The sequence below is a fragment of the Phyllobates terribilis genome, unplaced genomic scaffold (assembly GCF_046119375.1).
Source record: "Phyllobates terribilis strain yellow unplaced genomic scaffold, ASM4611937v1 Scaffold_7__3_contigs__length_470593459, whole genome shotgun sequence".
Classification (NCBI taxonomy): Eukaryota; Metazoa; Chordata; class Amphibia; order Anura; family Dendrobatidae; genus Phyllobates; species Phyllobates terribilis.
Window position 1 is genome coordinate 97,297,026 of NW_027362767.1, and position 16,715 is coordinate 97,313,740.

Consider the following 16,715-nt stretch of genomic DNA (forward strand, 5'->3'; position numbering starts at 1 on the left):
GTATGAGCCCAGGTGACTTGCAACCAATGGGCTCCTACCTATGCCCAGAGACCGTCCCCTCCTGCTCCTACATCACTGGGTTTTCCTCCCCCCTCCCCACTCCAGCCAGGGGCAGATTCTGTCGTGCCTGCATTACTGTACTAATGGGAGCACCGTTGAGCTGTCCCCCGGAAATGGGGTGTATGTGATGCATGCAGCTAACTGAGTCCCGGTCCACACACCATCCCTACCCGGGAGTGGGATATCACACCTCTGGTTGAGGTGCAATACCCCTGTAGCGACCGAACCCTCGGGGCGCTACACAAGCACGGGATGTTACACAGTGTGAGGTTTATCACCTACGTTTATGAGTTTCAGCACAGCATGTTGCCGCTTGGCTGAGGCAGTACTGCAGTGCTTCCAGCTTGTAACTGATGTGCTGATATCTGAGATGGAGGCTGAACATGAGGAGTAGGAGGATGATGCGCAGGAGCTGTACACTGTGGGGCCAACTCTGACTGACATAGGGCCCGCAATCCTCGGTGTGGGGAGTATGTGTTCCGTCCCAAGGTCCGACTGGGTCCCGGCTTCCACTATGTTTACCCAGTGTGTCGTCAGGGAGATGTACCATCCCTGGCCACAAGCACTTGTCCACGTGTCTGTTGTCAGGTGGACTCTCCCAGTAACTGCGTTGTTGAGGGCACGGCAGATGTTTTGGGACATGTGCTTGTGTAGTGCGGGGATGGCACACCGGGCAAAATAGTGTCGGCTGGGGACCGAGTACCGCGGGACGGCCACCACCATTAGGTTGCGGAAGGATTCCGTCTCCACCAGCCAAAAAGGCAGCATTTCCAACGCAAGCAGTCGTGAAATGTGCGAATTTAGGACTGTGGCCTGTGGGGCGTTGGCTGCGAATTTGCGCTTTCGTTCAAAGGTCTGGGATATGGGCAATTGAACTCTGCGGTGGGACGAGCACATTGATGCTGTTTCTTGAGAAACTGCCATAACAAGTGAAGACTGAGAGGAGGGGGCATCTTTGCATGCAGTATGGACAGGGGATTGCCTTGCACGCACAACAGGAGGTTCTATTACACGCACAACAGCGGAAGAAGCAGTGGTGACACCCGCTGACACTGGTCATGGACCCTGGGGTTCGCCCCACAAAGTCGGGTGCTTTGCTGCCATGTTCCTGATCATGCTGGTGGTGGTCAGGCTGGTAGTTTTGTCACCCCTGCTGATGCTGGCCTGGCAGGTGGTACAAATGGCCTTTTTGGGGTTATCAGCAGAGTCTTTAAAAAAATTCCAGACTCTGGAAGACCTACCGGTTGTACTGGCAACGTCCCTCATGTTGGTGTTACGGGGAACTTTTGCCCGCCTTCTGTGTGCGGCCACCACACTGCTTCTTCCTGCCTGTTGCGGTACTCTGCCTCCCTCCCCTTGTGTGCTGCTGGCCTCGCTCTGCGTGTCCTCCTGCAACGTTGGGTCAGTTACTAGATCATCCACCACCTCCCCCTCTTCCACTTGCGCACCACGATCCTCCTCCACACTTCGTGGCAATTGTGTCTAGTCATCGTCCACCTCTTGTGACAAATTGCCAGCGTCGACTTCCTCTGGCCGTGGCTGTTCAAATATTTGGGCATCGCTACATGGGATCTCCTCTTCCACCACTTCAAGCGGAGCTGGCGAGGGGCACAAATATGGAAATGGACCAGTGAACAGCTCTTCAGAGTGTCCAAGTGTGGGATCAGTTGCTGTCTGACGACACTCGGCATGGTGGGAGGAAGGAGCATCAGGGTGAGGAGGAGTATGCGGTCGAGACTCACGGCTACTAAAACTTGACCGTGTGGAAGACAGACCGGAGGTGGTGGTGCCCAGTTAACTGGAAGTATTATCTGCTATCCAATTAATAACCTGTTCACACTGATCAGTTCGCAATACTGGTGTTGTAGTGTGCTTCCCTAGTAATTCGGTCAAGAAGTGGGAGCGAGAAGATGTGGCTGTTGGTTGTGGCACATTTTCACCTTGGCCACGGCCCAGTCCTCTACACGCACCATCACCAAAACATCCAGTTCCACGTCCCTTGCCATACGCCTTGCCCATTGTAAATGAAGTAAAATAGCTTACACTCGCACTATCAATGGAAAAAGGGTAATAAAAAGGAGATTAGAACCGTGGAAGAGCAAAACCACAGTTCTATTTCTCTGGCCTACACCAGACTCTTTTAAACAGATATATTTGTGTCTGAACAGTCAGGGAGACACTATTAATATTTTTTTACGGAAAAAATGCCCAAAGCAGGATAATACAGAGATTTGAACCGTGGAAGAGGAAAACCACAGTTCTAGTTCTCTGGCCTACACCAGACTCTTTTAAACAGATATATTTGTGTCTGAACAGTCAGGGAGACACTATTACTGTTTTTTTTATGGAAAAAATGCCCAAAGCAGGATAATACAGAGATTTGAACTGTGGAACTGCAAAACCACAGTTCTATTTCTCTGGCCTACACCAGACTCTTTTAAACAGATATATTGGTGTCTGAACAGTCACAGACGCACTCAATTTTTTTTTTGGGGGGGGGATACCAAAAGGTTAATAAGACGCATATTTGTACAGTCTGACTGAGGGAAAAAAAAATACAGGATAAAAAAAAAAAAGGATTTTTCCTGGCCCCTGAGACCGGGGTGATAAGTCTAGCAATTTGACCAGCAGGAGCACACAGGACTGTAATGCAGTGTTTGTTGGTATAACCACTGCGTCTCCTATACAGCCTGCCTGCCTGCCTGATATCTGGGATGGATATTAGTCCTCAGAAGGACTGTTTGTTTGATTTTGCAGGCTTTAGAGACCCTACACTAACTATTTCGGAGTATAAATCTCTCCCTAGCTCAGCAGCACTGACCCTACACTGGCTGATCCGGAGCGACTGTGTCCAAGATGGCGGCGCCCGGTTTTAAATACTCGAGGTGACGCTGTGCGGCCAGCCAATCACTGTAATGCCCACAAACAACATGGCTGCGGCATTACAGTGACTGGCTGGCAATCCCTGCATGTTCATTGGCTCTGTAAAGAGCGCCAAACATGCAGGGCGGAGACCCGAGCTCCCGCCCGAGTAACCCGGAAATGCTCGGTGCTCGCCGAACATCCCGAGTAGTGAGATGCTCGGGCGAGTACCGAGCAGTGTCGAGCATGCTCGCTCAACACTATTAAGGACCATTCACCTTTCCCTTTGTTGATCCAAGCTTTTTACTAAAAGATGCACTGTATAATTGTTAGACTGTGCAATTGTACCAGCATTTAATGTAATTTGCAAATCAACTAGCTATGAAAATGTATAAACTCTGCCCTGCTAATATAATGTCGCCACAGCGGTTTGCCTCCTCTTGAGCAAGTGTGCATCTAAGATCGTGTAAGCAATTCCTCTGATTCCTTCCCTTCTGTCTGAAGATCAGACGGCTTAGCACTACTTTAATTAGGATGCATTAATTTAAACCCTTTGCATGCTTACTGCCGAGGAAGAAAATTAACCCCCAATGGGAGACACCCCCAGGCTATTTTGTCTTTTGAGAAGAAAAAAAAGTAAATAAAAGACATGGCCACAGGGAATTCATTATTGTTCATTACATTGCTGATAATGATATATTCTAGATTCAAGCAAGACAACAGCTATGTTCCAAGGCAAAATTAAGAAAGACATAGGGTTATACTGCAACATTTCTGAAATTCGTACTATTTAGAAATGTAACTATCTAGCTGTGTTGGTTATGACAATGCGGGAGGTTATTCTCACAACTGCAGATTTGTGCTGTTTACTAGATGTTCAATTTAGGGATTATTGTTTACAATACAACAACAATATAAATTATAACAATACATAGTTGCCATTTTATTAAATGTATTTATATCTTATAGACTTAATAAATTAAGATTTTAATATGATGGTAAATATTGATGTGATTTTCCACAAAAATAAGCTTCATTTAAGGTTTGCAATACACATCAAAATATCAAATACCCCTACTATAAATGTAAACAAAGCTACAGTACAAGGCATGTAGATGTTCTGTGGCCAGGGAGAAGGAGTTTTGCACAGGTCTCAGGTTTCCAAGTTAATTCCTAATAATGTACACAATATGGCCACAGTTCATCAAGATTGTCATTTTATCATGCTGGTGTAGTGCAATGTGCACACCCGTTAATGAATCAAGTGAGGTACAACGTCACAAATCTTACTCTAGTCAGAAACTGGAGTAAGATTTATGGTGTATGGAACACCACTGCTCATCATGAATTTGATGAGTAGGGGTCGCCATGCCCTGTCACACTTCCATCCACACCCCAACACTTCCCACTTTGAAGTACCTGGGTGATTTTGTTGTGTCGCAAAATTTTTGTGTAACCTCCCATTATGCAAAAAAGGTTACTTTTCAAAGCTTTTTCACCAAATCGGGTCCTATGCTGTATACTGCAACCAATGAAGAATAGAAGCGTAATAAATATCTATCACTAAGAATCACTTATTTGAATAAACAATGGATTTCTGGGAACAGAGAACACAAGATCACACTGGTTATTGTAAGATCTTGCAGTATTGACTAAACAAATGCTGTTTGCAGTACTAAAACAAAAGTTGTTGATGTTGATCCAATACCATATTCTTATGTGAATATATACAGTGGTGTGAAAAAGTGTTTTCCTCCTTCCTGATTTCTTATTCTTTTGCATGTTTGTCACACTTAAATGTTTCAGATCACAAAACAAATTTAAATATTAGACAAAGATAACACAAGTAACCACAAAATGCAGTTTTTAAATGAAGGTCTTTATCATTAGGGGAAAAAGAAATTCAAATCTGCAGGACCCTGTGTGAAAAAGTGATTGCCCCCCCCCCCCCCCCTCCTCTATAAACATAAATTAACTGTGGTTTATCACATCTTTGGGAGGTTGAGTTGAATTTCCCTAGCCACACACAGGCCCGATTCCTGCCACACCTGGTCTCAATCAAGAAATCACTTAAATAGGACCTGCCTTACAAAGTGAAGTAGACCAAAAGATCCTCAAAAGCTAGACATCATGCTGCGATACAATGAAATTCAGGAACAAATGAGAAACAAAGTAATTGAGATCTATCAGTCTGGAAAAGGTTATAAAGCAATTTCTAAAACTTTGGGACGCCAGTGAACTCCAGTGAGAGCCATTATTCACAAGTAGCGAAAACATGGAACAGTGGTAAACCTTCCCAGGAGTGGCCGGCCGACCAAAATTACCCCAAGGGCGCTGCAACGACTCATCCAATAGGTCACAAAAGACCTCATAACAATATTTAAAGAACTGCAGGCCTCACTTGCCTCAGTTAAGGTCAGTGTTCATGACTCCACCATAAGAAAGAGACTGGGCAATGGCATGCATGGCAGAGTTTCAAGAAGAAAACCACTGCTGAGCATAAAGAACATGAAGGCTAATCTCAGTTTTGCCAGAAAGCATCTTGATGATCACCAAGACTTTTGGGAGAATACTCTGTGGACTGATGAGACAAAAGTTGAACATTTTGGTAGGGATATGTCCCATTACATCTGGCGGAGAAGTAACACAACATTTCAGAAAAGGAACATCATACCAACAGTAAAATATGGTGTTGGTAGTGTGATGGTTTGGGGCTGTTTTGCTGCTTCATGACCTGGAAGCCTTGCTGTGGTAAATGGCACCATGAATTCTGCTGTCTACCAAAAAATCCTGAAGGAGAATGTCCGGCCATCTGTTCGTGACCTCAAGATGAAGCACACTTGGGTTATGCAGCAGTATCCAAAACACACCAGCAAGTCCATCTCTGAATGGTTTAAGAAAAATAAAATTTAAGACTTTGGAGTGGCCTAGTCAAAGTCCTGACCTTAATTCGATTAAGATGCTGTGAGTCTGTGACATGACCTTAAAATGGCGGTTCATACTCAGAAACCCTTCAATATGGCTGAATTACAACAATTTTGCAACGATGACTGAGCCAAAATTCTTCCAGAGCGTTGTAAAAGACTCATTGCCAGTTATCACAAACGCTTGATTGTGTTAGAACCTTGCTCTTAGGTTTTTTCCTTTGCTGGTCACATGACCTCGTTGGCCTATTTAATCCTGCTCCGCCCTTCTGGCTTTGCTGGACTTCATTGTATATCTACTTTCTTGCTAGCCTGTGCTCTGTGTCTTGCTCTGTTAGTTTGCTTGGTCTACGGACCTCAGTGTTCTATATATTTTGTTTGTTTGTCTGTCTGCTACTATTTCTGTTAGGAGGTGTCCCATTTTCCTCCCAGTCCTTAGTACTTGTAGGGATTCCTTCCCCACATCTATAGGTCTCCGTACAGACTAGCTTAGGACTTTAGCAGGTCTGATCGCAGGATCAGGTTCCCTGTTACATCGTAGGGATTCAGCTGAGTTCTATCGTAGGGACAGATTTCCTCTCTTTCCTTAGCTCTGGTAGCAGAACATAACAGATTGCAGTTGTTTCTGCTAAGGTTGGCCCAACCAGTTATTAGGTTTAAGGGGCAATCACATTTTCACACATGGCCCTGTAGGTTTGGATTTATTTTTCTCTTAATAATAAAGACCTTCATTTAAAAACTGCATTTTGTGGTTACTTGTGTTATCTTTGTCTAATATTTAAACTTGTTTTGTGATCTGAAACATTTAAGTGTGGCAAACATGCAAAAGAATAAGAAGTCAGGAAGGGGCAAACACTTTTTCACACCATTGTAACTGCGATATATTATCTGTGATATGCTGCATTATACAGTGGCTTGCGAACATATTCACTCCCTTGGCATTTTTCATTTTTTGCTACCTCACAACCTGGAATTTAACAGTTTTTTTTAGGATTTACATCAGTTCATGTTCTACAACTGTGAACATTTGGTTTTCTTTTTATTGTGAAGCAAACAACAAATAGGACAAAATAACTGAAAATGTCAGTGCGCATAACTATCCCCCCCCCCCTAAAGTCAGTACTTTGTTGAGCCTCCTTTTGCTGTGATTACAGCTGCAAGTCAATTTGGATAAGTCTCTAGAAGCTTTCCACATCTTGCCACTGGGATTTTTCCCTATTCCTCAAGGCAAAACTGCTCCTGCCCTTTCAAGTTAGATGGTTTCCTCTGGCAAACAGAAAAGGTCTGAGCTTTGACTAGGCTGCTCCAAAACATTTACATGCTTACCCTTAAACCACTCGAGTGTTGCTTTAGCAGTATGCTTTGGGTCCTTGTCTTGTGGGAAGGTGAACCTCCATCCCTGCCTCAAATCACTGACAGACTGAAATAGGTTTTGCTTAAGAATATCCCTGTATTTTGCACCATCCATCTTCCCCTCGACTCATACCATTTTCCCAGTCCCTGCTGCCGAAAAACAACATCCCCACAGCATGATGCTGCCAACACCATGTTTCACTGTGGGGATGGTGTTCTTGGGGTCTTGAGTAGTGATGAGCGAGCACTAAAATGCTCGGGTACTCGTTGCTCGGGTCGAGCTAATTGGAATACTTGGGTGCTCGACCCTAGCAACAAGCCCAATGTAAGTCTATGGGAAACATTTTTCAGGCAGCTCCCCCTGGCGGTCTGCAGAGGGCCTAAAAATTGCCCAAATCGATGGGAACAGTGCTCAAATGACATGGGAACAGCATGGGGAAGACCCCTGGAAGCATTTCTGACTCCCAGATCACTGCTGTCAACAACATGGTCAGAGTATTACGCCACTTTTACGGACTCACAATAAAACATTGAAAAACGAAACCAAAATGGATTTTCCTGGGAAATATGTTAAGGAACATCCTTTCCAGGGTAATGACTTGTATATAAGGCAAAATAAATAACCAAAAACAAAAATACTCCTCCACACCTTGGGCTATGTTCACACGTAGCGTTTTTGATGCGTTTTTGCACTTTTGCATTGCTTTCAACCAAGACAAATGCATTCACTGGGAAATGTCATTTTAACATTTTACAACCTTATCAGGCCATGTGGTGTGTGACACATCATCAGACACATGCATACCGTGCTGAAAAGACATGGGAACAGCATGGGGAAGACCTCTGGTAGCATCTCTGACTCCCAGGTCACTGCCTAAAAGTGTGCCCATCATAAGTGATCCTTGGTGCATGCGAAGATGCCTCCCGCCATGCACCTGTCGTTGCAGACTTGCAACAATCACCGTCCATGTCCTTGTCCCACTGCAGCGTTCAGTTGTCCCTACCCCATTCCTTGGAATGCAAGCGCAAGTATGCAGGCAGCCACCCACCCACCCACAGGCTGCAATACTATACTGCCAAATTTTTGACAGCTGCTTGCACTTGAAATGTGGCCTTTTAGGCTCGTGGAGGTGGAAGCTTTTCACAACCTCATGCCGGCGGCGGCCGAGTGTCCATACTCGGCCCCCAGCCTCCACTACATTTCCCAGTATCGCCTCCGCCTTCCACAAGCACAGGTCCCACAACATTACCCGTGCCCTCCCCAGTGCACTTACTGGGAAGGACCGCCTAACCACAAACACGTGGACAGGTGAATGTGGCCAAGGATGGTACGGAGCCAGTCCACAACTTTTTTTGCTAAGAGTTGTATTTAGCTCAGTGAAAGGACTGGCATAGAGGGAAACCGTATCTACCCTGCGTGTCATTTCTCCCAGGAAGTCCTCTAAAGCTGCCTGCACTTGAAATGTAGCCTGAACATTACTGCTGGTACTTTTCTGTGGGAATTTGCTTGCCTCCTACCAGCCTGGAATATTTCCAGAAAACTATGGTACGACGCCATGGTATTAGCACTGCCCCCAGTACCAGTAGCAAAGCCATCCCCAATTTCCTTCTCAGGAATTTTATTTGGTAGACTGAGTGGCTGCCCAAATACATTTTCTCACAAATTAGCTGAAGATAGAGTGGCAGTAGGTGTCAGATTCTCCAGCCTGTTAGATATTAGAGGGTGAACAGCAGCACATTGGATCAGTGGTTAGCACTGAAGCCTTGCAGCGCTGGGATCCTGGGTTCAAATCCCAGCAAGGACAACATCTGCAAGGACTTTGTATGTCCTCCCCGTGTTTGCGTGTGTTTCCGCCTCAGTGAAAAAGCAGCCATAGAGTGTCCAGGAACCTTCCCACACACTTTTCTTAGCCAGGACTGCTTCTCGGCAGGGTTGGACGGTCCCACCAGAGAATCCTCTGGTGTGCCTTGGCTTCTACCTCAGGAGAGTTCATAATAGCGCTAACTTTGCAGCTGCTATGGGGCTCTTGAGAGGGTGAGAAAGGTTAGCCCTCAGAATCAAATCCTCTGGTGGGACAATGTTTTTCAATCTGAAACAGCTTCTCAGTGGAAGTTGTATTTCACTACAGCCATATTCTTTAGCTCGGTGAAAGGACTGGCATAGAGGGAAACAGTATCTATCCCGGCTGTCATTTTTCCGTCACCAATTCCGCCCATTGTCACACACGACCATGCCTGGCTGTATGTTCAGCGGTGAGAGCCACAGATCAGGCTGCTGTGTTACAGCTTTCAACAACTATGCAGCGCTGGGCGGTTTGTCAATTAAGCATGTTATCTTCAGCACAGCCTGTTGCCGCTTGGCCAAGGCAATGCTGCAGTGCTGTCAGCTTGTGACTGATGTGGTCATTTCGGAGATGGAGGAGGAGGTGCAGGAGCTGAACAATGTGATTACATTGAGGTTAAATTGGTGACACTGTTTTTTATACTAAAGAAAGATCCTATTGTTTTGTTTTTTTTATTTTATTTTTTAAGACAAATGCATTCACCGGGAAATGTCATTTTAACATTTTACAATCTTATCTGGCAATCTGGTGTGTGACACATCATCAGACACATCCTGTTTTATTTATGATGGAGGGACTCTGAAAGTCATAAAGCCTATTTTTATAGGGCCATCAGACGGCCCTTACTATTCTTAAAAGGCCAGTAGTCGGCCCTAGCTATTCTTAGAGAGCCATCAGCCGGCTATGCTTTGTTGTTCCCATTATTAACAAGTGGGTCTCCTATACTGTTATTGCGTATCCAGTGACTGCAAGGGCTGCCAAAAATTTGGACGCAACCCAATACCCCTTTGAAGAGACAGAGGAGGGTCTCAGTAAAAAAAATGTTTCCATTATAAAGGAGCGAGTCTCCTATAGTGGTAATGCCCATGCAGTGACTGCAAGGGCTGCCAAAATTTGGGAAAAACCCCACCAAGAATTTAAAGACACATAGAGCAGGGCCACAGTAACTAGGTACAACATGTTCCCATTAGAAAGGAGAGGGTCTGCTATACAGTTATAGGGCATGCAGTGAGTCCAATGGCTGACCAATTTTAGGGAAAACCCCACTAAGAATTTAAAGACTCACAGAGCAGGGCCACAGTAACAAGGTACGACATGTTCCCATTAGAAAGGAGAGGGTCTGCTATACAGTTTTAGGGTATGCAGTGAGTCCAACGGCTGACCAATTTTAGGAAAAACCCCACTAAGAATTTAAAGACACATAGAGCAGGGCCACAGTAACGACAAATTCCCATTAGAAAGGAGAGAGTCTCCCATAGTGTTGACCTATGCAGTGAATGCAAAAATTTGGAGACACTTCAATGACCCTTGGAAGAGACGTGGAGGAGGGCCTCATAAAAAAATGTTCCCATTAGAAAGGAGCGGGCCTCCTATACTTGTAATGCCCATGCACTAAGTGTATGGGCTGACAAATATTTACCCCTGGGGGGTATACATAAACTGTATAAAAAAAAATTTTTACGTGCATCAGAAGCACCCTCTAAAAAAATTATGTGGGTGTTGCATCACGGACCACGGTCACCCTGGTGATATGGTGGTGGAGGATGAGGAGAAGGACAAGAGCAAATAGCCAAAATCAGGAAGCGTATACCCATGTGTGGGTCTGAAAAGGTGCATGGGAATACACCTCCCAATAAAAGACACTGGATTTAATTTTATGCTATGTTGCTATCATTGGGTGCTGTTGAGAAGTCTGGCCCAATCCAGCCCTTATTCAGTTTTATAAGAGTCAGCGGCACTAAAAACCCGTTCTGATATAACGCTGGCAGCAGGGCAGGCCAGGACCTCCAAGGCATAAAGAGCCAGTTCATTCCACGTATCCAGCTTGGATACCCAATAATTATAAGGCACAGAGGAATCACGGAGGACGTTGGTACGGTCGGCAAGGTACTCCCTCAGCATCTTCCCAAACTTTGCACTCCTTGTGAGTGTACCCCGCGCCTCAGGGCCTGTGTGATGGGAGGGTCTGAGAAAACTCTCCCAGAACTTTGACAGTGTTCCCCTGCCTCTGCTGGATTGAAGTTGTGTCTCTCTCGCCTGTACTCCTTGGTTGTCCAACGAAGTGTGCCCTCTTCCGCCAGCGGTTTCAGATGGGAATTTTTTTAATAGTTCCGCAACAAGGGCCTTCTGGTACAGCCCCATTTTTGTAGACCTGTCCGCCTCAGGAATAAGAGATATAAAGTTCTCCTTGTAGCGTGGGTCTAGAAGTGTCACCAACCAGTAATGACTGTCACCAAAAATTTTGAGAACGCGAGGGTCATGGGCAAGGCAGCGTAACAAACTCAGCCATGCGTGCCAGACTACTAACAGGCAAGACTTCCGTGTCCTCACCAAGAGGATGACTGACCATGCTCTCCTCCTCCTCCTCCTCTTTGTCCTCTGGCTATCCACGCTGAACAGACGGTATGACAGCCGTGCAGGTAGTACCGTCTATAGTGCATGAAACTAGCTCCTGTCCTTCCTCCTCCTCTTCCTCATTGTCACCCAATCAACGTTGGGATGAGATGAGGCTTGGCCGTGTGGAATCACCCTGTATGGTTCCTTGCTCCATCTCATCGTGCTCCACCTGCAATGCATCCTCTTTTGATTGTGAGCAGAGAGCGTTTCAGAAAACAGAGAAGTGGGATGGTGACGCTAATTATGGCGTCATCGCCGCTCACCATCTTGGTGGAGTCCTCAAAGTTTTGGAGGATGGTACATATGTCTGACATCAATGTCCACTCCTGAGGTCTTATGTGTGGAGTCTGAACTGAATACCGACGGCCTTGTTGATGCTGGTACTCAACAACTGCCCTCTTCAGCTCACAAATCCTTCCCAACATCTGCAGTCTAGAGTTCCAACGTGTGGGGACATCACACACCAGTCTGTGAACCGGAAGCTGCAAACGCTGCTGAAACACTGCAAGGGTGGCGGAAGCTGTAGCTGACTTTCTAAAATGGGCACACAGGCGGCGTACTTTAACAAGCAGATCTGGCAGTTCCGGGTAGGATTTGAGAAACCGCTGAACCACGAGGTTAAGTACATGGGCCAGGCATGGTACGTTTGTGAGCTCGCCTCGCCTCAGAGCTGCCACCAGGTTCCGGCCATTGTCACACACGACCATGCCTGGCTGTAGGTTCAGCGGTGTGAGCCACAGATCTGCCTGCTCTTTCAGAGCTGTCCACAACTCTTCAGCATTGTGCGGTTTGTCACATTAGTTTCAGCACAGCCTGTTGCCGCTTGGCCGAGGCAGTACTTCCAGCTTGTGACTGATGTAGTCATTTCGGAGATGGAGGCTGAAGAAGAGGAGGAGGATGAGGTGCAGGAGCTGTAGACCGTGGGGGCAACCCTGATTGACCTAGGGCCCGCAATCCTTGGCATCGGGAGAATGTGTTCCGTCCCAAGGTCTGACTGGGTCCCGGCTTCCACTATGTTAACCCAGTGTGCCGTCAGCGAGATGTACCGTCCCTGCCCACAAGCACTTGTCCACGTGTCCGTGTTTAGGTGGACTTTACTGGTAACTGCATTGTTGAGAGCACGGCTAATGTTTTGGGACATGTGCTTGTGTAATGCGGGGACGGCACACCGGGAGAAATATTGGCGGCTGGGGACCGAGTACCGAGGTACGACCGCCGCCATCATGTTGCGGAATGCTTCCGTCTCCACGAGCCTAAAAGGCAACATTTCGAGTGCAAGCAGTCGTGAAATGTGAGAATTAAGTAGTGTGGCCTGTGGGGTGTTGGCTGTATATTTGCGCTTGCGTTCCAAGGACTGGGGTATGGACAACTGAACGCTGCGCTGGGACAATGACATGGAAGTGCTTCCTGATGCTGCTACTTGAGAGTGTGCAACGACAGGTGCAGGGCAGGAGGCATCTTCGCATGCACAATGGACAGGGGATTGGTTTGCATGCACAACAGCTGAAGAAGCAATGGTGCCACCCGCAGACACTGTTCCTGGACCCTGGGGTTCGGCCCCCAAAGTCGCGTGCTTTGCTGCCATGTGCCTGATCATGCTGGTGGTGGTCAGGCTGGTCGTTTTGCCACCCCTGCTGATGCCGGCCTGGCAGGTGGTGCAAATGGCCTTTTTGGGGTTATCGGCAGAGTCTTTAAAAAACAGCCATACTCGGGAAGACCTAACAGTTGTACTGGCAACTTCCTTCGTGTTGGTGCTACGGGGAAGGGTTGCCTGCCTTCTGTCTGCGGCCACCACACTGCTTCTTCCTGCCTGTTGGGGTGCTCTGCTTCCCTCCCCTTGTGTGCTGTTGTCCTCGCTCTGCGTGTCCTCCTGCCAGGTTGGGTCAGTTACTATATCATCCACCAACTCGTCTTCCACTTCCACACCCTGGTCCTCCTCCTGACTTTCTGGCAATTGTGTCTCATCATCGTCCACCTCTTGTGACACTTTCCCACCGTTAACTTTTTAATGGAGGCCAGAAATTGCAGTATTTTCTGACAACGTATATGTGATCCGTTTGGCGGAGAAAACATAGTTTTAATTAGCTGTATTTCTAGCGCTGTAATATGGAAAGGACCTGGCTGTATTCTGCAGTGCCAACAAGCAAATGGCGCAGAAAAAACGGTGTTCTCTGGATTGCTTTTTAAGCAAATAGTGAGGGTTAAGATCCAAAGAAAAGTATTCCTGGCCCCTGAGACCTGGGCCTTTGTATAGAAATATCTAACAGCAGCAGAAGGCAGAGTTGGAATGGAGCCTCTTGTGCTATATGCACTGCAATCTGCTATATACACTGCCTGCCTATACACCCTGCCTGCCTGATATCTCTGCAGATGGATTAGTCCTCAGAAGGACTGTTTGTTAAGATGGATTTGTGTAATGTACGTTTTTTCTCCCTACACTACCTAATACACAATCAAATCTCTACCTGACTCAGCAGCAGCTCTCCCTACACTGTCTGATCCGGAGTGACTGTGATGAGCATGGCGGCGCCAGGTCTGATATATATCTGATGACGCTGTGCGGCCAGCCAATCACTGTGATGACCACAACCAACATGGCTACGGCATTACAGTACATGGCAGGCAATCCCTGCATGTTCATTGGCTCTCTAAAGAGCGCCAAACATGCAGGGAAGGGACCAAAGTTCCCGCCCGAGCAACCCGGAAATACTCGGCGAGCACCGAGCATCTCGAGCAGTGAGATGCTCGGGCGAGCACCGAGCAGTAGCAAGCATGCTCGCTCATCACTAGTCTTGAGCTGTGTTGGTTCAGCACCAGATGTAGCGTTTACCATGGTGGCCAAAAAGTTCAATTCTGGTCTCATCTGACAACAGCATCTTCTTCTATACATTTGGGGAGTCTCCCACATGTCTTTTGGCAAACTCAAAATGAGCTTTACAATTTTTGTGTGTAAGTAAAGGCTTTTTTCTGCCCACTCTTCCATAAAGACCACCTGTATGGAGTGTACGGCTTATTGTGGTTATATGGACAGATACTCCAGTCTCTGCTTGGGAACTCTGCAGCTCCTGCAGGGTTACTTTGGTCTCTGTGTTGCCTCTCTGATTAATGCCCTCTTTACCCAGGCTGTGAGTTTTGACTGGTGGCCCTCTCTTGGCAGGTTTGTTGTGGTACCATGTTCTTTCCATTTGATGATAATGGATTTGATGGTGCTCAGGGGGCTCATCAAATATTGAGGTTTTTTTTTATATAATCCAACCCTGGCTTGAACTTCTCAACAACTTTGTCCCTAACTTGTATGTAGATCTCCTTGGTCTTCACGGTGTTGTTTGGTTAGTGGTGCCTCTTGCATAATGGTGTTGCAGCCTCTGTGGCCTTTCAGAGAAGATGTGTAAATACTGGCAATTGACAAAAGCCTGTGAGGGGCTGAAACGTTTTGTAGCTCTATTTATGTGGAATAAATGAACTGATTTCCTACACGTGAGTGTCGGGACCTGTTTTTTCCATTTGCAATTTGTCCTCCACGAGCACCACCAAGGACTGCGGAGTGCTGACTATACTATTATTTTTCTACATTGTAAACACTGGCAGACCATGTGACACTTAGATTGCACACAGGTGGACTTCCTTTCACTAAGCATGTGACTTATGAAGGTAATTGCTTGCACCAGAAATTTAAGGGCGTCATAGCAAAAGGGATGAATACATATGCACGTGCCAATTTTTAGTTATTTGATTCCATAAATGTAATTTATGCCTAGATTTTTCTCACTTCACTTCACCAATCTAGACTATTTAGTGCTGATGCATCACACACAAATCGAATTACAAAAATATTTAAACACAGGTTGCAATGTAACAAAATTGGTAAAAAGCTAAGGGGGTGAATACTTTCGCAAGCCACTGTATATTGCTATTAGTTGATATTAAAGCAAAGTATTGTGATTAGTGTTGAGCAAGCATGCTCGACACTGCTCGGTAGTTGCCCGAGCATCTCATTACTCGGGATGTTCGGCGAGCACCGAGCATTTCCGGGTTACTCGGGCGGGAGCTCGGGTCTTCGCCCTGCATGTTTGGCGCTCTTTACAGAGCTGCCGCTCTTTACAGAGCCAATGAACATGCAGGGATTGCCAGCCAGTCACTGTAATGCCGCAGCCATGTTGGTTGTGGGCATTACATTGATTGGCTGGCCGCACGGCGTCACCTCGAGAATTTAAAACCGGGCGCCGCCATCTTGGACACGCTCCGGATCAGACAGTGTAGGGAGAGTGCTGCTGAGCTAGGGAGAGATTTATACTGCAAAATTGGTAGTGTAGGGTCTCTAAAGCCTGCAAAACCAAACAAACAGTCCTTCTTAGGACTAATATCCATCCCGGATATCAGGCAGGCAGTCAGGCTGTAAAGGAGACGCAGTGGTTATACCAACAAACACTGCATTACAGTCCTGTGTGCTTCCGCTGCTCAAATTGCTCAACTTAGCCCCAGGTCTCAGGGGCCAGGAAAAATCTTTTTTTTTTCATCTAAATACTCTTTTTTTTTTCCCCGTAGTCAGACTGTACAAATACCCGTCTTATTAACCATTTGGTAATTTTTCCCCAAAAAAAAGAAAAAATTGAGTGTGTCTGTGAGTGTTCAGACACAAATATATCTGTTTAAAAAAGTCTGGTATACGCCAGGAAATTAGAACTGTAGTTTTCCTCTTCCACGGTTCTAATCTCCTTTTTATTACCCTTTTGCCATTGATAGTGCGAGTGTAAGCTATTTTACTTCATTTACAATGGGCAAGGCGCGCGGCAAGGGACGTGGAACTGGACGTACTGGTGATGGTGCGTGCAGAGGATGGGGCCGTGGCCAAGGTGAAAATGTGCCACAACCAACAGCCACATCTTCTCGCTTCCAGTTCTTGACCGAATTACTAGGGAAGCACAACCGGTAGATCTTCCAGAGTCTGGAATTTTTTTAAAGACTCTGCTGATAACTCCAAAAAGGCCATTTGTACCACCTGCCAGGCCAGCATCAGCAGGGGTGACAAAACTACCAGCCTGACCACCACCAGCAT